Source organism: Ursus maritimus, unplaced genomic scaffold, assembly GCF_017311325.1.
Source record: "Ursus maritimus isolate PB19 unplaced genomic scaffold, ASM1731132v1 scaffold_9, whole genome shotgun sequence".
NCBI classification, from domain to species: Eukaryota; Metazoa; Chordata; class Mammalia; order Carnivora; family Ursidae; genus Ursus; species Ursus maritimus.
Window position 1 is genome coordinate 59212279 of NW_024427107.1, and position 24032 is coordinate 59236310.

General features: G+C 38.8%; 1 long non-coding RNA gene across 2 annotated transcripts in view; it reads right to left on the bottom strand.

The window, feature by feature from the left end:
• The window catches only part of LOC103661580, a 407461-nt gene that overhangs the window by 311528 nt on the left and 71901 nt on the right, over positions 1 to 24032 (bottom strand). For both annotated transcript variants that reach the window (XR_568182.1, XR_568183.1), the window contains exon 2: positions 9125 to 9213. This is a non-coding gene — a long non-coding RNA (uncharacterized LOC103661580). The remainder of the gene's footprint in view (positions 1 to 9124; positions 9214 to 24032) is intronic.

Consider the following 24032-nt stretch of genomic DNA (forward strand, 5'->3'; position numbering starts at 1 on the left):
CACTTGCGGGCTGGGTAGCCTTGGGGATATTTCTTAACCTCTCCAACACCTCAGATTCTCCTTCTGTAGGAATGCTGACAAACACCTCCCAGGGGAGACAGTTGTATGAATAAGATAACATAGTCATAGTGCCCAGCAGCTGGTAGAAATTTTAAAAGCTACTTTCCATTTTTAAGCCAAATCTTGTCCCAATTGCCCTAAATGTTGAAATAATTGAGATTGAATTTAAAAAGTATTTACTCTGTTATCTGTGTTTCTCTCTTTGCTATGCTGACTTGACTCTTTCCCCATTATGTTTCTCTAATAAATATTTTTTAAATGTGACTTGTGGTAAATTAGAAAAGGTGAGTTGGCCTTCTCTTTTCCTTCGGGGAAAGGAAATGACAAATGACGATTACTAAAGAAGTAGTCACCTTTCCCTAACCCCAACCCTATTGCCAATTTATAGATATTCAAATTCACAGTTATAGAAGTCTAATGGCAGAGACATGTATGAATTTGGAGATTAATACAATGGAATAAAACATATTAAATTTCCTCATCTCCGTAAGGTACTTGTGTAGTTATCAGTCAGCTGTGTGACCTGGAACAAAACACTTCAATTCTTAAAGAATCTAGTTCCTTGGGACGCCTGGGTGACTCAGTCGGTCAAGCATCTGCCTTCTGCTCGGGTCATGATCCCAGGACCCCGAGTCCTGCATCAGGTTCTCTACTCCACAGGGAGTCTGCTTCTCCCCCTACCCCTCCCCCTTGCTCATGATCTCTCTCTCTCTCTCTCTCTCTCTCAGGCTCTTTCTCTCTCAAATAAATAAATAAAATCTTAAAAAATAAAAATTAAAAAAATTAAATGTCTTAAAAAAAAAAAAGAATCTAGCTCCTCAACCACAAATAAGAAAATATTATTACAGGGATTGAAACGTGAACTAGCTGCTGGGACCAGACACATGTGAATGAGGCACAGGGACCACTGGGTTTGATACTAAATGGTGGCTACTAATTAAAAAATTAAAATTAAAAAAGGGGTCCAAACGGTGACCTCCACTTTTAATGGTCTTGTCAGCTTCCTCCTGCTAGGATTCATCAGAAACAGGCCTTGTCTGTAATAAGTGACAGTAATAGATTTCCTTTCACAGAGCTCAACTTGTCTTATTACCGTGGTTTTGTGAGAATCAAAAAATTCTTAGAATTTCTGAACAGTGGATAGCCCAAAAGATCTCGTACATCCATACCAGAGCATAGGAAGGAAGGTGATGAAAGAAATGTCTCTAAAAGGTCATTTTAAGATCATGAATCATGTTTTATTGCTTTCAAGGAGGAAACTATGGTTCCCTGGTATCTCAGACTTCCTGAAATTCTCCCCGGGACTTAGGAAACTTAGCACGACGTGTACAAATAGCCAACTTGTTTTGATTCTCCTTCTTTCCCCCAACGGACATATGACTATATGCATTTTTATAGGAGAAAATGTACATGTATTTGAACATATAATTGTCCTATTTCCTGCAATAGAAAAAAAGCAGAACCATGTTCTACTCGTTTATCACTCCCCATGATAGTATATTTCAAGTTGTTATTTTTTTTTTAAGTGAATACTTGATCTTTGGTGACTAATTAGAAATCTGTGAGTTTCTGCTGTGAATTCTGTCTGTATGCATCAGTACTCACATCCGTGACATAAGAGCTTCCAGGAAACAAAATCCATCATCCCATTCTCACTCTGTAACTCTGAGCAAAGAGCCAACTTGCAACAACTGTTTTAACTAAGCAGCATTATAACAAAACCTGTGAAGGCGGTCTGTTTAGCAAGACCAGGCAGCAAGGCAGGAGAATGCACTTTTGAAGGATGATGATTGGTGGTGAGTAAGAGAGTGTCTAAGAAACTAATAAAGCCACAATGCAGCAACAATCGCTTTATTATTAGATGTTCAAGAACATCAAGGAAGATTTATATCTTCTTTTAACTTCACCCTGAGACAGTTTCAAATTCAATTGTTCCGTTGTTTTACAGTACAGCAGAAGTTCAAGAGGAGAATGTCTTTCAACAGGCTTATGATGATTTAGAGTAGGTTTAATCAACTTCTGCTCTCTCCAGGAAGATTACTGACGTGACTTAAAAAGCAAGAATGTCCATTGATTTCAACCTCAGAGAGGAGGAGAGATGCTAAAAGCTCATTATGAACAAATGCATTTGCATGCGGCCGACTTCACATTCAGGGAGTGAGCAGAGATTCACAACCCGGAATCCGAAACAGAGTATTTAGAATGTACAACATGGTGTGGCTTCTAATGTAATAAACAGAATTCTTAGAGCCTCAAGGCTGTTAGCATAAATGAGCTATTCTCTAACTGCAAACTTAATCCCCACCTTAAATAAATTTAAAATCTCTATGTGTATATGAGGAAGTAGTTTCTAAGTGAAAACCAGTGGGTCTGTCTGGGGATTTACGTGAAATGTCTTTATTTTCCGAGTACGGTCCATCATCTCACATTCTGCTTTCCACACCGTGATTTCCAGCCACGCAAAATTATCCCCAATTCCCTGTATTCTGAATTTGCTTCACCTCTGCTTGGAGCCAAGGATAACACTCTTGAATGCTCTTCCCATCCATTTTGCATCCTAATTATCCTTCAAGGCCCAATTCAGATATTACCTCTTTCAGAAAACCTTCCCTTATCTTCCCAGATGGAAGGAGCATATCTTTTTCTTAACCCCCATAGCTGTAGTATGTGCACAATGATGACACTTTCTATTTTACACTGTGGCCATATATAGATCCTGTTTCTTATTTCCTTGACTGGCTCCTCTAATTCAACTTTGTAGCTCTCACAGTACTGAAAACGGTCTTTTGTCCCCAAGAGACTTCCCTTACAATGAGTCAGAGGAACCTAAAATTCCAATCACTGATATTCCTAGGTACACAGAGAAGTGCTGTACGATGGTCAGTTTTCATTCCTTTATTCCAGAAATATTTATTGGGTGCCCGCTGGGACCCAAACACTGTTCTAGATACTGGAAACACACAGATGAACAGGACTGCTTACGTTCTAGTGAATAAATATACAAGAAAAAAAATATGATTATAAATAGTGTATATCACAAATTAAATTATAGAGGATGTGATAGTAAGTGGCTGGATGAGGAAGTATTACTGAAACTGTAATCCAAACCACAACAAGGAAGCAACGAGCTACGGAGAGATCGGGGAGAAAGACACAACATTCCAAGAAGAAGGGTGACATGCAGAAAAGTTATAAGACAATGAAGCTTGACATATGTGTCAGTCAGGATTTGGGCAGGAAAGTAGAAGTCACTCCAGATTTTTCAAGCAGAAAGGGATTTAACACAGGAAATTAGAGGCTTTGGAAACCTATGAAAGGCTCTGTGATCAAAAGTCAGAGATAGCCCCATGTAACATTTGGAAAATCTGTACATAGAGGAATCAAAGGAAACTACCAACAAAATGTGTAATTCTCAGGAGGACACCCAAAAGCAAATATAGGTGCCATTACGACAGGTCTGCATATTGATGGAAGTGATTCAGGAGGCAGTAATAAATTAAGAATGCAGAGGGAAAGTGCAAAATTTTAGACAGATTGTTCTTGCAAAGTCTACAGGGGATGGGACCCAGAGCTTTGATGGGAATGAAGACATTTCATCCAGAGTGAGAAAAGAGAAGGCAGACGTTGTAGGAACCAATGCGGGTGGCATTGTAGATTTTGGAGTCGGGAAAACGAAGTGTTCCTCTTCGGCAGATTTTATTTAGTTTCAGTGATGAATGAAGGAAGTCACTAGCTGACAATGTAATGTTGGAAAGAAGAGGTGCAAGGATTTCCGGTGAGAAAAGTAACTCTGAAACAGTCATTTTGGAAACTGGCAATGCTAGGGAAGTGATGTAAAACTGAACAGCAATACTGAATACCCACATGCGAGTCAAAATCAGGATTTTAAGATGAAAGCGGCCATTGGCAAACTTGTTCTTTTCTCCACAAATGTGCAGCTCCTGGAATGTGGGCAAAATAGGTAGGTAGTTTGATTTATTTAGACTTGTGGCTTGGCCAAGTGAGCACAATACAGGAAGGGAGGTATAAAGACATTCAAGTGCTTGCAAGGGTGTGCTGGTAATGACGAACAATGGAAACTACAAAGGAGACATGTGAAAACGTGAGAAGGTTGATACAAACAAGTGGTAGAGTCCATGAATTAGAGGACCCAATAGAATCTGGGTTTAACTGGTAGAGTATTGGTATGAGTGTGTGGGAAGGACAGGAGGTAGTGGTCAGAAGTGGGTCGCGGGTTAGGGCAGTTGTTGGTGAGGAAGTGGTCAAAGGTATGTCCTTGAAAGGGTGTCAAGTTGCTCCGAGTCTTTGTGAAGCTATTGAGATAAAAAGATCCTGACCTTCTGGTGTTTGTGATTCAAGCTTTCCATGTGTCTTTTTATACTACTGTTTCTTATCTATTTGAAAGAATAAAAATTTAAGAGTGAATTAGAAATTAACAAAAATATTAGAAAGCCAGTAGAGATTAAATGAGATAGTAGAAAATGAGTTCTGATTTTTTAAAGCTATCTTTAAAGGTCAACTGAGACCCTTTGCTTGAATGTGAAGACCTGAAACAAATCAACAATGTCCCACATAATAACAAGATATGTCTTGGCTCCAGGAAAAAATCCCATAAGAAACTGGGTCATGACCGAGGTTCCCAGAATCATAAGTGGAGGATCCTTTGCCCTGCACTTCAGGCAAGAGTTTGGACTACAATGATGGTGGTAATTCACAAGATGGTACGACAGAAATGCTGACGATGACACTAACTGAGCACTGAGTATGTGCCAAGCGTTTCACACTGGTTTGTTTTTCCACTTAATTATCTCAACATATTGTGTAGGTAAAGAAACTAAAACTTAGAGAAGCTCAGTAATTTGCCCAAGTAAACAAAACTAGTAAGATTAAAACTCTGGGCATTTTGACTCCAGAGGTCATCCTCTTAACGACTTCAATGCACCACCTCCCCCTCTAATGTGTGAAAGAAACACAGAACATCTGTTCGAGCTGATCTTTCCCGTTGGCTAACGGAAGACTGACAAGTCAAGGGTGATGATGGAAAAAAAGCAAAGCCACAGGATTCAAACAGACCAGGGTCGGAATTATAGTCTGGCCACATATTCACCATGGGATCTTAGGCAAATTACTTAATCTCTTTGGGTCTTAGTTTCTTATCGATAAAGATAAAGAAAATATCAATGCCTTACTAGCATTAATGGACAGATTGAATGAGATAGCAATCTGTGTCGCTCTTGGTATCTTTCTTCCTCCTTTGTCTAGCTGAAGGGGATGGAGCCTATTCACCTTTACCTTACCTAAAGTATCTAGGAAGTACCTTGCAGATAACTAGTGACACAATCAACGGATTGATGGATAAGGGAAGACCGATTCGAAGTTATGGTAGATTAAAAAGAAGAGAGGTGTGGAAGAGATATGAGATATACTGCTGGCTGACTATCTGCCTGCCCCCAGCCCCACACTCTCAATACTTTAGCAGTTGGGCAGCATCTCATGACTTGTTTTGGCCAATGAGCTATGAGCAGAAGTGATGTGTGTAACTTCCGGTGGAAAGCACTTAAGAGCCAGATTCAGTGAGTGACTTCCCAGCTCTCTCCTGTCCCATTGCAGCAATTGCATACAATCTGCATGGAAACAAAAGGGCCACAGCATGGGAACAGCCAGGATGTCTGAGGTGCTGCAAGGAGCCTGCCCGGAAGGTACAGGGCTCCAACCACACTTTGAATAAGATATCATTTTATTCAATTAATTTGTTTCTGCAGCATAAGCAAGCTTATCTCGCAGCATATTAAAAGCTTTTTTTTTTCCTTTTTGGCCAGAAAATCATCTTTCTGGCATGTTCAAATTGTTGAATTTATGACCAGGATCATAATAATTAGAAATAATGTCAAGGATAAGGAAAAAAAAAAACACGAACAGAAAAAGTGCCTTGAATAAAATTTGTGATTTCAGCAGCTTCACAGAACAAATCACTGATGCCGTATAATAATTAAAAGGCACCATCTAATTTAAGCTAGGAGATTCCTATTTCAGTGTATTAGAATATTTTATTAGAGCTCATTTTCTCATATATTTCAGATCTCAAGTATGAAAAGATTTCAAAGGTCATCAAGTGTGACTTCCTTACTGATGAAAACATACGAGGTTCACAGCACTTAACTGAGTTTCCCAGGCACCTTAGCGACTGAAGGGCAAGGCTGGCCTTAAACACGCCTCAGCCATGTCTTTCTAACCTTGCACCCAGAGACCTCTTCCATTGTTATAATTCCCTGATGACACCTGTGTGCTCTGAAAGAGTTAATGTATTTTCCAAAGGGTTATTTTTTTTTTTTTTTAAGTTTTGAAGAAAGCCAAACTGGATAACAGCCATCAGAGTGTTTGATCCCTCTTGAGGGTGCTTATCCAGAAAATGTTAGAAGATAAAAGTTATCCCCACAGAGAATCTCAGTAAAATACTTATATGAAAAAAATGAACACTAGCTACCCAACTGAGAATTTACATAAGTCTTTAGAGGATTGATGCCAGTGAAGTCAGCAGTTCTCCCAGGAGGATAATGGGATCACGTCTTAATTCTTTTCATTTTTTATTTTTGAAGTTCTACCACTAGGTGTATCTGAATGAGTCAGCAGAAAGTGAATCTCGTTAAAGAGCTGGTCTGTGAAAGGCACGGTGTTTATCACACAGTAATGACTTATCTGTTTGGAACAGTTTCTAAGTTTTCTGCAGAGCCCAACTTTTTCCCTGGTTTTCCCTGCTTCCTTAAAAAAAAGAAAAAGTTCTAAGGCCCCTACCTAAAGTATTAATAAATTCTTATCTCCCTTCAAAAAACTCAAGAGATTTTGTTGTTAATCAAAATAATAGGAACAAGTGTCAATCCCACATTTTTCTCACACTTCACGGGATTCTCAGGAACTTCTGATTAATTTAGGTTTTGGGGATAGCAAATGTCTTCTGTGTAGAAATAAAACATGGCAAAGAATAAAAATAAAATAAAAAACAGCCCATGGTTACAAATGTTCTCTCCATGAAAGTGTATCCCATAGAAGAAGCATGTCACCATGAACAGAAAGCAGTGGATTTCCAAAATACTCTAGAGCCAACATTCTAAGTATATTTAGATTTATGTATTTTGTTTCAGCCTTCTTATTTGACTTATCATGAGTTTTATCAATGAAGAAATATCAATGGCATTAAGAAGAAAGAAAAATGAACATGGCTCTTTCAACAGCAATTATCCTTGGAATTTTCAAACCATTGCAAACTGCTCTATCCCTGAGATTCTGATTGACGCCTTTGATACCTCTGAGTCAAATGGGGATGGGTACTCATACCCTTGTACAATTCTACTTCCTATCAAATATTTGAGTATTTGCCAATTAAACAGTCGGAAGTATCTCAAAATTTTGATTTGCATTGCTTTATTAGTGACATTAAGCATCTTTTCACATGGCTTACTAGTGTATTAGTATTTTGTCTTCTGTGATTTTTCTTTTCCAAAACATTTCTTACCCCTTGCTTATTCATTTTTTCTCATTGATTTATGGGATTTTTATAAACACTGATAACCTCCTATATGTGAAATGTATGGAAAATATTTTGCCCAGGCAGGAACTTACATGTTAAGTATATATGGCTCCTTTGACTATACAAAGATTTTTATTTATCATATATCAAATATGTCAGTCTTTTCTTTTATGGCTTTTGGGTTTGGTTCATGCTTAGAAAGTCCTTCCCCATTCCAAGATATAAAAATATTCTCCTAAATTTTCTTCTGGTGTTTCCCCAGGTCTCTTCAATGCCAACCCTATATATCTAGTCATATAACCATATAACTGTATTACAGATTATAAACCATGATGGTGAAGAACATAAACTCCAAAACGAGTTGTTATGGTTCACTTTCTGGCTTCACTTACTACCAATGGTATGACCTTGAACATCTGAGAAAAGCAGTAAAAGTAGTTGTTGTTTGTATTGAAAGGCTGTTAATGTTAATCAATTCATTCATATGAAGTATTTTGAATGGTGTTGCATAAATATTAGCCATGTGAAGGCACTGGACATCATTTCTCTCTGTAAGCCTAGTCTGAGCACAGTTCCTGGCTTACAGTTCACACTCAGCAAATAAAAAGCTAATCAATTCATTCAAAATATGTCTTCCTCATTCCTTTTTCATAAATGATTTATTACAAAGTCCGCCTGGCCATAGTGCCCATAATCATCTCAGCACCTCTTAGCATAAATAGTTGTTTTGATTCTCGATCAGTCTTGAGGCTCTTGGATGCAATATGTGAGACAATTTTGCAGTAAGACTTAAACCAATCTATATGACTATATGAGGTTAAAATGTGGTCTTTCCTCACCTATCCCATCATGGCCACAATTCTTTGGAAGGCAATGAACATCTGCTAGCCGGGAGGTTTAAATAGGGACCTTCCATCTTTTTCTCTCGAGTGTGCATGTATTTTCATCTTGCAGCCTCTACCTAGTAGCTCAGTGATGATTTGCATGGTCATTGGAAAGAATCCATCCTTCTTTGGCACCAATAAATCAGACACTGAACTCTGGGACGTGGGGAGTTTTTGCCCTGGAGGATCCTACACCTTCACAAGAGGGAAGGGAATGACACTGAAAAGACACAAAAGTACAGAACCCCGAAGCTCTGTGTGACAGAGTCGCTGAAGTTATTCAGAGAACTGAAGCTGGAAACTGAGGTCGGGTCTCCCTCAATGTATCAGATAATGCTCCCTGCAGCACGTGTTGAGAGTGCAGAGACCCAACTGCCTGCCTCAGTTCCAAAAGCCATTCATTTCCCATGTGTCACCAAAGCTATACAAGATTTTCCCTCTTTCACTGTTTCGATGTTATTGGTAGCCAGGTCAGCAAACCTCATGGCTTAGCTATCACAGAAGATGCTTTGCATGCTTCTTCTAGGCTTTGTTCTTCTTACTAATAGATTGGAACTAGAGGAATTTGGGAAATTCCCTCTTTCTCAGGAAACCCGGTCAAAAGCTAGCTCCTTACTGATAACTATTACCTCGAATGTCAGAAGTTTAGCATTACCTTGTTGCTTCTCGATTCTTTCCTGTGCTAACAGCTGGATTTTCTCTTGGTGGATGGATGCCTCAGTCCCACTAGGGAAGTCTATGAACCTGAAAATCAAAGAGAAAAACGTATTAGCATTTTTCTAAAAATATTATCCTGACTAAAAATGTGTGGCTTTGAGGCAACCATCAGGCGTGTTGTGTTGTTTGAAGTGGATAATAGGTAATTTTGTTCGACTAGAAACTAAGAGGCACAGTAGGTCAGAGTAGTGCTGTAAGAAAAACAATTTAGTAAGGAATTTGAATCCTATAGCATTTGAGCTTAATTTGATGGAGAACCAGAAGCTTTTGTTTGCTTCCATGAAGAAGGGTATTATGATCAACATGACACTTTGGAGCACAAATCGTACACTTCATATAAAAACAGGAAATGTATTGTGAAGGGTAAGAATGGCACATAGTAAGGGGAAGTAAAGCACCTGTGAGCCTGGTGAAATCATTCTGGGGAGAGGGGGGGAAGTGTCTCTACCCTCAGCAAGGCTTGCAAATCATATGGAAAAAAATGGACATAGCCTATATTAGTCATTTACGCACCACTGGAAAGCAATAGTCAATGAAATCTAACATTTAGCTCAAAGCCCATGTCTATAAGACAGAGCTGCTGAGGTTATATAGAGCACTGAAGCCGGGAGAGCAATGTGACTCTCAATCCATCCGCTGCATTCTCTACCTTCAGCTCACGCCTTTTCCTTAGTGACCAGTAGAGGGCAGTGATCCTCTGAGGTAGGTGCGATGATCATTCCCATTACACAGACGCATGGATGAAGTTCAGGGACATCAAATAACATGGCCAGGGGCACATGCTTTGGGAATGGCAAAGCAAAAATTCGACCCCAGACCCTCTGACTCTGGAACCTGTACGTTAACCCACTGGTCCTTTAGGTCTCTGCTACAGACCTTGTGTGATTCAGGAAGCAAGGAGGGACTTGGGTGAATTGACTGTAGTGGCCAATAAGAAAAAGGATTTAAGATGACTTCAAGGTTACTAACTGTCAACAAGTACCAGTGATGGAGATAAAACATTGTAAAGGGAACTGAGAGTTTCATAGGAGAAAATTTAAGCTCTTTGGTCCTTAAATAGCTATTTATCGAGGATAAGTTGAGGATCTAGGCACAAGTGGCCACCAGACACTGTGCTGGTTTCTGGAGATAAAGAGGTGAAGGAGAGAAGTCCTTGCCTTCAAAGAGCTCACACTAGCAGGGGAGTTAGATTCCCTATTTATCTCTAATTACCACCATAATGAATTTGCTTAAATTTAATATAATGTGCAAAGCATATAGCTCATAGTAAACATCCAGGTATGACAGGAACTCAGAGAAAGGTACCTATTTGAGACAGGGATGAAGAAGGCTTCTGAGATAGTGGTGTACACATCGAATTGTAATGGAAAAGAAATGGCACTAGATGGCAAAGGGGGTATATAGTGGTGCGCAGAGGGATATGCCAGGACCAGCGATGGAATGGACAAGGGCACACAGCCAAGATGGAATGTGCCGAGTCATCACTGGAATGGTTCTTGGGCTTTATCCTGCAAGGAGTGAGGTACCATCCAGAGTTTTAAGCAGTCAGGCTCATGGTTAGTTCTGCATTTTGGCCAGATCTCTTTGGCAAATGTGTGAAGGATATATTTGAGTGGGATAATCTGGGAAGCAGGAAGACACACTGGGAAACTCTTGTATAAGACCAGATAAGAGGTTACCGGAGCCTGAACCAGAGAAATGGCCAAAGGTTTTGGAGAATTAAGGCCAGATATGAGGAATATTCAGATAGGATGTTTGGTAAGTGGTAGGATGAGGAGGGAGATGGTGGGGGTGAAGTTAAGGATGACAAGCTCGGCTGTCTATTGGAATAGTGGTCACAAAATAAGTTAGAAAATACGGGCAGAGAAACACATTCAGAGAGGTAAACGAAGAGTTCAGCTTTCAGACCCTGTTATTAGTTTCCTAGGGCTGTCATAACAAATTATTAAAAACTTAGAGGATTAAAGCAGGCAAAATTTATTTTCTCAGAGTTTAGGAGTCCAGAAATCCAAAATCAATGTGTTGGCAGGGTTCGTTCCTTTGGGAGACTCTGAGGAAGAAATTGTTCCATGTCTCTTTCTTAGTTTCTGGTTGTTACCAGTAATTCTTGGTATTCCATGGTTTACAGACACATCATTCCCATCTATGCCTCTGTCCTCACATGGCCTCCTCTCCTTTGTCTCTGTGTGTCATCTTGTTTTCTGTCTCCTGAAAGGACAACTCTCACTGGATTTAGGACCCACTATGATCATCTCATCTTAAGATCCTTATCTTAATTACATCTGCAAAGACCCTTATTCCAAAAGGTCACAATCTGAGTTTCTGGGTGTGTAAATCCTTGGGAGAGGAATCACTATTCAACCTATTACAGACACTTTGAGAATACCCAGGGGTGATTCAGAAGCTAAAGAAGGGGTCTGAATGACCTGGGCGTCATCGGCATTTGAGTACTAATTGAAACCAAAATAATGGATGAGAAACATAGAATTAGGGGGTCAGGGAGCCAAGAACAAAATTTGGGCACATCAGTACTTTCTTGACAGACAAGAAAAAAAGGTGTCTATAGGGACAACAGGAAAGCATAGTTGTTTCAAAGAAAATCAAAGCATTATTTCACGGTATCAATAGATGATAGATCGATCAAACGATCTGGTATCTATATATACAGATATATAGACCATGGTACGTATGTACATATGTATGTATATACATACATACATATATACATGATACATGGTGTGTATGTATGTATGTATATATCTACCTACCTACCTACCTACTAGTGATTGAGTACTTACTATGTTCCGGGCACTACAGTAGTTCTTAACACTTACTTAGTTCCCCAAATAGGTGTTCACAATAGGTGTTTCTATCTCCAGTTTATACACACACTAAGGCTTAGGAATTTTAAATAACTTGAGCAAGATTCAAGAGCTAATTAATGATGAACTCGGGATTGGAACATCCGTCTGATTCCAGAGCTTCAGCTCCTTTTCTTCCTTGCCCTTTTTGTAGCATTTCAACAAGGAGAAAATTTGAAGGTATTAAAAATGACTGAAGATATCATGGCAGTGACTGAATTGTTTATTTAAATTCATTGTCACCTTTTCCCTTTCAAACAGAATCCTTGTTTGAGGGAGGCAGAGATGTGTCAAGCTCTAGAAGAACTGTCTCTTGTCTTTCCTTGCAGACAGGACTGGCTGTATGACAGTATGGTACCCAGTCAGACAAATTGTTGGGTGTAGGAAATCTCCTTGGAAAGATGACTATCTAAGCTGTAAGATACCCTTTTTAAAAAACTAAAGTATAAACGATATACAATATTTTATTAGTTTCAGGTGTACATCATAGTGATTTTTATACATTATAGATGATCCCCCATGAGAAGGCTAGTTATCATCTGTCACCCTACAAAGTTATAAAATTATTGATTATAATAAGATGGCCTTTTGATTTTTTTCCTTTCTTCTTTCCTGTTTCCAGGTATGTGGACATGACAGCTAGAGCAACAGTGACATGAGACAACTCTCTGAGATGGCACTCAAGTGCTAAGTCAGGAGGGGCAGAAAGATAAAGGAGCCTGGCCCACTGTTGCCACTACAAAGCTTCTGCCCCAGCCCCAGAATATTCCCCTCTTCCCAATCACAGTGATATTGGGGGAATGAAGTCACCTAGCTTTTTAAAGCCACTGTTTTTCTGGACAGTCCACAAGTAGCCAAACAAGTGGTTCCCCCCCATCCCCCATGGGCTCTGAAAGGCAAGAAAAGGATTAAAAGACGGAAGTGGATATACGTAAGTTTAAGGGGAGGCGGCACAGTGAAGGGAGATTAAACCTGATGGCTTCAACTGTTAGGCTCAAGTAAGAGGTAATGTCTACTGAGATTGAGTGTGATAAGGCTTGGAGTAGGGAGATTTTTAATCACTTTAATGGTGTGCTGAGATGAAATACTGTACTAACTGCTGATCTAATGTACCTTGCCTACTTTGTGCTATCATCTGTCTTTTAAAAAAATGGATAGCTTTCCTCCTTTTCTGAACATAAAGAACATTTGGTCTTTGTAGTTGTGCAGACTAATTCCATTTTGGAAACTCATCGTGAACCATTTCCATTTCTCAGTGTACTAATGACCTGCAAGCTGGTTCAACCTGAAAAACATTCTTCCTTTTTTATACTTCAGAAGAGCTAGCAGCACCTTACTTGACCTCACAAAAATCTTCAAAGTGGATCTGGAGGCAGTCAGACAACAAGTGAAACTTTTGGGGTAAACATTAGCACTTATCTGAAGAGCCTCTTCTCTATCAGCTTAAAAGAAAGTGATTGAGATAAGATGATTTCTGGGGAAGACTCTGAGGTTAGCTATTTTTTTGTTTATATATATATATATATTTTTTTTTGCCTTTTTGAGGGGTTAAATTAATTTTCTTAAGTCCATTTTTCAGTGTACTTGGAATAATCAATATTCTCAGATTTTTATCACTAGCTTCTTGGCTACAGTCCCTAAATTCACTGCATCTTGATTTATGCTCAAGCATGGGTGGCTGTGAGATGAATTTTTATTTTTGCCAGCACTGGCTTTAATTATAGGATCCCATGGTGGTTTTGTTTTCCTCATCAGGATTCATATTCTTAGGAACACACCCTTCTAAGAGGAAATGTTTTTATTCTCTGAAGTACTTTGTTAGTGATAATTCAACCTTATTTTAGCAAATTTATGATGGATTGAAATAATATGGGGGGGAGAGAGAGACAAAGAGAGGTAGAACCACTGCAAAATCTAAAACATCATTATTAAATAACAAGATGACACATATCTATCCCAATGCTAAGACTAAAATGGGTATATATTAAGATTACTGGGTCCACATTGATTTTAATTTTTCAATATTATTTGTTTATGTATGTGTTCTTTCTAGTCCTCACTTAGTTACAGTTGTGTGTTGAGCGGACCTGAGATCTACTCTCTTGTGTACAGTATTATTAACTGAAGCCATCATGTTGTACATTAGATCTCCAGAACTTATTCATCCCATGTAACTGCAACTTTGTACCCTTTGACCAATATCTCCCCATCTCCCTCACCTCCTCTCCTCTGGTAACGACCATTCTACTGTCTGCTTCTATGAACTCAACTTTTTTAGATTCTACATGTAAATGAGAGTATACAGCTTTTTCTTTCTGTATCTGGCTTATTTCACTTAGCATCTTGTCCTCCAAGGTCATCTATGTTGTTGTAAATGGTAGGATCTCCTTTTTATTATATACATCACAATTGCTTTATCCACTTGTCCACTGATGGATACTTAGATCATTTCCATATTTTGGCTGTTGTGAATAATGTGGATGCAGATGTCTCTTTGAGGTAACAATTTTCTTTTGGATATATACTTAGAAAAGAGATTGCCGGGTCATATGGTAGTTCAATTTTTAATTTTTTGAAGAACCTCCACACTGTTTTCCATGACGCTTGTACTATTAAGATTTTTATGATGGAGATATACAATAGGAAGCAGAATATAATCTGCTTTAGAGAGGCCTGGGCTAGTAATATAAAGTAGGACATCATGAGCACATGGAAAGAGTATTTAAAATTGCCCCAATAAAAAAGCTAATCCAGGAGGAGAGTGTAGAAACTAAAGAAAATCAAGAAGGACACAGCACTGGTCACCCATCTCCTATTCTTAGGTCAGACGATTGTTTCTTTAAGACTAAAATAATTCCCAGCTTCCCAATGACAACTGGCATGACCATCGATGCTCAAGCTCTCCTCTCCCGAGAGAGAGCCCTCAGAATGGTTGTGCATGCCATGATTTTGTCACTGAATTTCTTAAAGACAAAGAGCATATTTCTTTGTGCCTCTGCCTCTAACATAGCCCTCTGCACAGATCAGTACTCAATAAGAGCTTGTGGGTAAAAATGATGACTACCGGTTTTGACCATCAGAAAATGCAAGCTAAAAATAGACAAGCTTTAGCAGATGTAACAACCAAAATCACTGTCATCCCACCATGTTTATTAAGAAAAAAAGGGGGGGTGGGCTCAGAATTATCCATGCTCTGAGCTTAGCCACAGCAGCACAGACTGCATAAAAGAAGCCAGACATTCTTTTTTACGAGTAGTTTTATAAAAGTTCTGAGCCAGGTTTTCCCTTAAGATGGTTCTATTATACAAATCCAAATGCTATATGGAAATTCTGTGCGTGAAACTCTTTCTGGTTATACTTATTCAACTATCCAAACTTAATTAAACCCTCAATCACTTTCCCCGGAACTGAGATGATAAGATGTGATTCAATGATCTATAATTTCTGGAATCTCCTCTCATCTCCCCTATTTTTCCCCGATGGGTGCAGCATTAGCAATTTTTCCTCCAAACTTTGAGGAGAATTGCTGTTTACAGAGGACAGGCTGCATCCTTGCTGGCCACGCTGGTATTTCAGTTTCTCTCCCTCAGAATTCTCAGATGAATACCAGAGAATCCTAGTGATTTATAGTATTGGAGTTCCTCAAAGTGACTCGAGAACTGAATCCTCAGAGACTGAGACACACCTGAGTTTCCCAGAATATTTGTGCTGTAGAAATGTGAGGATTCTGGCCTCTCCTCACCGTGCTGGAACATATTACCAAACAAAGCTTTTCATTAAATGTGGTCCCTCCGGTGATCTTCGGCCACAGTTTACAAAAATAGCATGTTAGAAACCTATTTTCATTTTACTTAGTGGGAGATTTTACATTTGCATATGATTTTAGGGCCCAGATGACCTTGTTCAGAGTTCAGATTCTTGCTCGGTGTTTAGATCTTACCCCTCAAACTGGTGAGGACAGCTCTTGCGACATTAGGAGAATCGCTCCCAGAGCACAGCAGGGCTCTAGGACTTTCTCAGTCCTGGTGACAGCTCTTCACTCATGTTAGACCGTGGAGTGGACATGTGTTTTTGTTGTTTCCACCCAGCAACCATTTACTTTTCTTCTGAAAATGACCCCGCAGTGTGAGAGGGTCGCCCCATCCCTACTTTTGGTTCATGTTGCTCAGATGGAATTGACCTCACCACCTGGCCCCAGGAGTTGGGATAGCTTGAGATGAGGTCAGTCGAAGCAGCACGTGATGTTGGCCACAGTGACTGATTTACGGATGGCACAGCCCTCGAGCCAGACTAAAAGTCTCAACCCTGGTTTGTTGCTGGGAAATCCCTCACATAGTTTCCATGATAACGATTCTGGAAGGTCACATATTTCTTGGCTGTCCTCTTACAATTCTCCTCGTAGCCAGGATTAAAACCAAACTGAACCTTGGCCCGTAAAGCCATTGTGATCTAACTCCTGTCTACCTCATTGACGTCATCACCTGATATTTCTAAACACTCACTTCATCTCTCCCTCAAACATGGCTATGCCGATTCCCATGTTAGAGGCTGTGCACTTGCTCTTCTTTCCCCTTGAAATAGTCTTTTGCTAGATTATACCCGGCTACCTTTTTCTTCCCATCATAATGCATGTCTTAAGTCAAATGCCTCTTATACACAGAGGACTCACAGGAGGGTAAAATGAAGTAGCCATCATACTTACTTTCTGCCGCATTATTATATACATTCCCTGTATTGTCTTTTTCATATTAATTGCCAAGGCCCGAATTACTTTATTTATTCATTTATTTTCTTTCTTGTATCACCAGAACATAAGCTCTTTGATTAATTATCTAGGTCACCATTGTACATATCCCCTATTTCACACATATCAGGCTCTCAATAACTAGTTGTTGACTGACCGAGGAGTTCCCTTTTGCTGGGCTTGTTAAACCGGTAGAATGGCAGCCAGGGGTATGAGTGTCAAACTGTTAGCCAATAAGACCAGCACAGGGGAGAAAGGAGAAAGGAGAGCTGAGAAACGGAGAGAGACAGGCTCCCAGGAGTATAACCAAAGCCAGTTATGCTGGGATGTTGGTTATAAAAGCCAGTACATTCTCCTTTATGCTTAATTCACCTTGAGTTAGGTTTCTGAAACTTGTAACCAACAGAGTCCTGACAGAGAAGTATGTGAAAAGTCTTAGAAAAAGCAAAGCACCACGCTCGTGTAAATTCTGTGTTCCTGCACAATACCCGCATCTTGTCACACCACACATCCTTCTCTTTTTCTGTCGTTGGCCAGAATTTTAATTATCTGAAGGGGCGAAAGACCTTACTTGAAGAGATTCAGGTAATTCAGCAGTGGAAAATTATTTGCAAAGTATCTACAAAGTACAACTTTTATAACTAGCTTGACTGGGGATATCATTTTATAATGTATACATATATCAAAACATCATGTTGTACACTTTAAACATACACAATATTTATTTGTCAATCACACCTCAACAAACCTGGAAAAAAATTCTGGAAAAGGAAAAAACAAAAGTACATATTAAGGTAGTCAGAATGACAAATTATATTATGGTCTATGGTATTTTTATTGATATATATAGCTTAAAAGGTGAAGATGTGGTCCATATATACAATGGAATATTACTCAGCCATCAGAAAGAACGATTACCCAGCATTTGTAGCAACATGGACAGGCCTGGAGGAGATTATGCTAAGTGAAAGTGACAAGTCAAGCAGAGAAAGACAATTATCATATGGTTTCACTCATTTATAGAACATAAGAAATAGCAAGAAGATCAGTAGGAGAAGGAAGGGAAGAATGAAGGGGGGGGTAAACAGAAGGGGGAATGAACCATGAGAAACTGTGGACTCTGGGAAACAAACTGAGGGCTTCAGAGGGGAGGGGGTTGGGGAATGGGATTGGCCAGTGATGGGTATCAAGGAGGGCACGTATTGCATGGTGCACTGGGTGTTACATGCAAATAATGAATCTTGGAACACTACATCAAAAACTAAGCATATACTGTATGGTGACTAACATAATAAAAAAGTATTTAAAAAAATAAAAAATAAATAAAAGATGAATTTGGGGGTAGTTCTCCAAGGCATAATAGAGTAGCTGTACTAGAATTGTGCTCACAACAAAAATAGCTATAGATACACACTACATATACATCATACAGACACCACACAAATACCCACACCACAGTACTCCACACAAACATAAAACACTGAAACAACGCACACCTGACACATACACCATCATACAGACACCATCCACAAACCACCCACATGCTGCAGAAAAACTGTTGTACATAAAAATAAAAAACAATAATAAATATAGATAAAAATATGTCAGACAACTTTTTTTTTTAGATATCAAACAATAAGCAGCACAGTATCACAACCCTCGTGAGAAGAGAAATACGTAAGATAGGAGTCATGGTTATGCCATGATCATCTAGAATATCTCCCTGCTGCAAAACAGGGAGAAGCCCACTTGGGATAGGAGTGTCACTATGTTAAGGAGCCAGATATTGGAATTGCCAGTTTCTGAAGTGGCTGGAATTTGTAGGGCAGGATACCTGAGAAGAAAGAGCTGCAAGGGATGGTGGGAAGTGGACTAAAGACTCCATGGGATTCAACAATTATATAAAATATAAATGGACCAAATACTTCAATTGAAGGGCAAAGATTTTCCAGGAAAAAGATCTATTTCCATCTACAAGAAATCCGCTTTGAAATTAAAAGGATAGGAAAAGATACAGCAGGTGAACAGTAAGCATTAGAAATCTGGAATAGCCATTTTAGTGTTAGACAAAACAGACTTTGAGACAAGGAGCCTTGCCAGTGATATCCCTAAATTTAAAACTATGAGTTTATATTGAAATGTTAAATTTTAATCCAAGCCCACAGGAGACCTTGTATTCTTCCTCCTTTCCACATTTGTAACTCCCTTCTCTAAGAGTGAGAAACCTGGCTTCCTTCCCCATCATATATTACTCATTTGCTCAAACCTATACAGGATATAGCTTAAAAATGACTAATAAATATTATGGAAAGCAAGCCTACAGAGGCAGGAAATACACAAAATGAGCTTGGAGCATCTGGTAGGGCCAGAAAATAGGGAAGTGCTCAAAAACAAACAGACAAAAACCACATTAATAGGAGTACATCAAAGGGACAGAGGAACCAAATGAAAGAGCTCTCAATGGACTAAGCTAGAACAATCCCTGAGCAGCAAGATAAATAAAGTAGTATTGGATTATAACCCGAAGTACAAAATAAATATCCATGAGGCCATACTGATGTAAATAAATGAATACATAAGTAAATGAGGGAGAAGAGACAAATCTCCCATGAAAGAGTTCCAAATAATTTTTGTAGATACTTCACCCTCAAGGACAGAAAACACTGTGGGCTTTGGGTAGTGACTTTCTTCCAAAGAATACATTATAGAAGGGGTGGGGGGAATAATCTTACTGTGGAGAAACCTGATAAATGCTCCTTCTGCAATGTGACCAGGGTCAACGTCAACAGTGAAAAATCATATTGCCAGTATGTACCCTTGATATGATGTAATGAAGATATCCTTTTATCTCTGTGGTTTTCCTCTGAAAACACCCCACAATTCTAGTCTATTTATAAGAAAAACATCTGACAATGCCAACAGAAGAGCATCCCATAAAATATCTGACCGGTATTCCTCAAAACTGTCAAGATCATAAAAAATGAGGAAAGGTTGAGTAATTATCACAGTGTCACAGTCAAGAGGAGCCTAGAATGATATGACAACTAAATGTAATATTGTATCCCAGATGTGACCCTAAAACATATAAAGAAAATTGGGTAAAGGAAATATCAATAAACTGTGAGTTTTAATTAACAATAATGTATCCATATTGTTTAATTAATTATAACATGTACCATAGTAATGAAGGTTGTTAATAATAGGGGAAAATAGGAATGAAACACAAGAGAACTCTGTAGTATCTTCCCAAATCTTCTCAATTTTTCTGTAAATCTAAAACTGTTGTAAAAAAGTATCTATTAAAAACAGAGTTAGTGATTTAGTAGTTTAGTACTAAACACGAAAAAGAAATAGTGTTGTTTTTTTTTTAAAAGATTTTATTTATTTATTCGACAGAGATAGAGACAGCCAGCGAGAGAGGGAACACAAGCAGGGGGAGTGGGAGAAGAAGAAGCAGGCTCATAGCAGAGAAGCCTGATGTGGGGCTCGATCCCATAACGCCAGGACCACGCCCTGAGCCGAAGGCAGACGCTCAACCGCTGTGCCACCCAGGCGCCCCAAAGAAATAGTGTTTCTAATCCTTCTGATTATTTTTGCCATCCATAAAGTAGAAAAACAATACCCACCTATTTTCTATAATTAAACAAGCAAAATTAGTAACCTAATGTTCAAATTTGTTGAAATAAAGAAATATGTGTGTGTGTGTGTGTGTGTGTGTATTATACCCTAGCTCTCTCCACTGTGAAGTCACAAAAGTAATAATAACACACCAGAAGCAATAAGCATACCTAGTGATTGATTGGCTTCAAAGTTACATTCTACTCTAAAAAGCAACAGGTCTCCTTGGAGAAAAAGATTGATTCTGGGGTTCAAATATAAAGCAATTCTGAAACATTTCCGTGCACCAAAAAATAAGGAAGTAATCAAAGATGATGAGGATGTATCAACAGGACATGGGAATGAGCTTGAAAGAATCCCCTTGGCCAAATCTGGGTGAAATTGAGCCTCAATATAAATGAGGATATAAACTATTTATAGTACATTGAGTAAAATAAGAATCTATGAATTCATATTGATATAAACAAATGAATCAGTTTTCTCACAGCAGCATGCCAACTAGAAGTACAGAGAAAATGACAGAAATTTTAAAAATCATCACTAGATGCTAAAATTAGTTTGACGAGGAACAGATATTTGCATAGATCAAAGTACTTCTCCACAAATTATTTACAAAGCAGAACGGAGAAATTCTGCAGTGTAGAAATCTAGGAGGCACCACCGTAACCAAGTCATCAGGGCTAATATCACCAACACTGGGACAAATCAACATCATAGGACTTCTGAAATGATGCACTGAAGAGGACAGAACATTGCATGTCCAGTATTCCCACCAAAAATACTTACTTTGAAGTTAATCAAGAAGAAAAATCAGAAAAATCAAAATTGAGGGCACATTTCATAAAAATACTCGTCTTTAAATTATATGAGGTCAAGAAAGACAAAGAAGGGCTGAGGAAATACCCCAAGTTAAAGGAATTTAAAGAACCATGATAACTAAATGCAATGGGTGATCTAGATAGGATTCTGGAAGTCAGATGAAAATAGCTATAATAGATCTATTGACAAAAACTACATAATTTGAATATTATTGCAGATGATGTAATAGTATTTTGATCAAAACGAAATTTCCTAGTTTTGATCATTACACTGTGGTTATGTAACAGAATGTCCTTGTTCTGAATTCTGCCAACAATCTGAATGAATTTGGAAGTGGATTCTTCCTCGGGGCCTTTAGATAAGAACTTGGCCCATGTGAATACTTTGAGTGCAGTGTGGTGAGATCCTAAGGAGAGAACCCAGCTGAGCCTGCCTGGATTTCTGACCTTCACAATTGTGAGCTAACGAAGGGGTGTTATTTTAAGCCATTAAGGTTGTGGTAATTTGTTATGCAGGAATAAAAAAATGAATACAACTCTCCGTGTGTGCACAGAAATATACACACAAAATACTGTCTAACACACAAATAACCTATTTACATGTATGAAATACATCTCTAACAAAGTACTGAAGTCAAGGAATAATTGCAAAATTAAGCTGGCTTAAATAGATAAAAATCAGAATGCTTAAACCTTGTTGCCTTCAAGACATATTGCTTAGGATAAACTTCAATTCAGGAAGGAATTTCTGTTTCTAAAAGATAGTGCTCAAAAGGGGAAGAGCCAAGTGTACACATGCCTTCTTGATCCTAAACACACAAAATAAGACCTCTTCAGAGTACTTAAGGAGAGCATGCATTCAAAGCTATGCTAGGAGGGGTGCCTGGGTGGCTCAGTCTAGTTGACCTTCTACTCTTTTTTTTGTTTTGTTTTGTTTTTTAATTTTTATTATGTTATGATAGTCACCATACAGTACATCATTAGTTTTTGATGTAATGTTCCATGATTCATTGCTTGCGTATAACACCCAGTGCTCCATGCAATACATGCCCTCCTTAGTACCATCATGAATCTGATTATTAGTACTCAAAGCACAAAGCAAGTCTTAGTTAAGTTTTAATTGAAAAACATTTTAGAACTATGTTTGAAAGTGGACCTTAAAACTTCCTCAGTGCTTACTCCAGAGTTCTGCACCCATGGGCCCTTACTTCTCTCTTTTTTTAAAATTTTTTATTATGTTATGTTAGTCACCATACAGTACATCCTTAGTTTTTGATGTAATGTTCCATGATTCATTATTTGCGTATAACACCCAGCGCTCCATGTAATATGTGCCCTCCTTAATACCCATCACCAGCCTATCCCAATCCCCCACCCCCCTCCCCTCTGAAACCCTCAGTTTGTTTCCCAGAGTCCATAGTCTCTCATGGTTCATTCCCAATTCTGTTTACCCCCCCTTCATTATTCCCTTCCTTCTCCTACTGATCTCCCTGCTAGTTGAGCTTCTACTCTTGATTTCTGGTCAGGTCATGATCTCAGGGTTGTGCGATCCAGACCCATGTCAGGCTCCGAGCTCACTGGGGAGTCTGCTTGAGATTCTCTCACTTTCCCTCCGCTCCTCCCCCTACTCGTGCACACTCTCTCTCTCTCCCTCTTTTTCTCCCTCTCAAATAAATAAATAAGTCTTTAAAAAAATATTAAAAACAAAACTATTCTGGGAACCAGAGACTTTTAGGGAAGGGGGGAAGGGAAATGGAGATGGGTATAAGAAAGCTGGAATTCAAATGAGAGGTTAACTTAATGCTGTGGTCAAATTAGACAAGTAAAAGAGATTTCTATTTATACTGCACTCTGTTCCCAGGTGTTCAAAATGCTTTCATGGCTCTTACCACATTTATCCTCACAATGACCCTTTGGCCCTTCGTTCCTTCTTAAAAAACCTAATTTTAAAAAATGTTGGCTCTCCCTTGATCATAGGATGAAATCCAAAGCTCTTTCCAGCACAAAGAGATTTTTACATCGATCTACCTCTCTAGTCTTGTATTCCTGACCCTACCCACCCACATCCTGTAGATTCACACCACAAGTCCTCCAATGATGATCTTGATAATTAAAAATGCCCTTCTGCCTTTTTTTTTTTTTTTTTTTTTGCAGATTATACCTCTACCTCAAATGCCCTTCTCAATTTCATCATCATGGTAAATCCTCACTTATCCTTTGTGACGCAGAAAGTAGGGGCTCTGATCTGTACCAGGTCTCCTGGAGAGCTATGGCTCCAGGTATGGAATGAGCTCCTCTTTGCTCCTAGTTTATTATGCTATCCATTCTAGATCAGATTGCTATGCTCAGCGGGAAGGTTAGACAAAAGCAGTTAGAAACCTGATCTTAACACACTCTGAAGATTGCTGGCCAAAATGAATAAGTAAGTAAGTAAGTAAATGAATCAAGTAAGGAGACAATACTGGGATAAGAAACTTGAGGGTAAGTTGACTTTGATCATTCAATCTTCCAGAACACTTAGATTCTGAAATGGTAAGGATTACTTCCAGCCTCATTTTTTGGTTAATCCTTAAGGTAGTATGTTCTTCCATCAGAATGACTTACTATTTCTCAATCTCCTCTTTTAAACAGCTTTATTGGGATATAGTTCACATATAATTCACCCATTTAATGTGTACAATTCAATGCTTTTAGTATATGCACAGAATTGTGCAACCATCACCACAATCTAACTATAGAAGATTCTTAATTCCTTTCTGTGCTTAGCGTTGATCCTACCCTTCACTCTTCATTCAGTCAATCGTT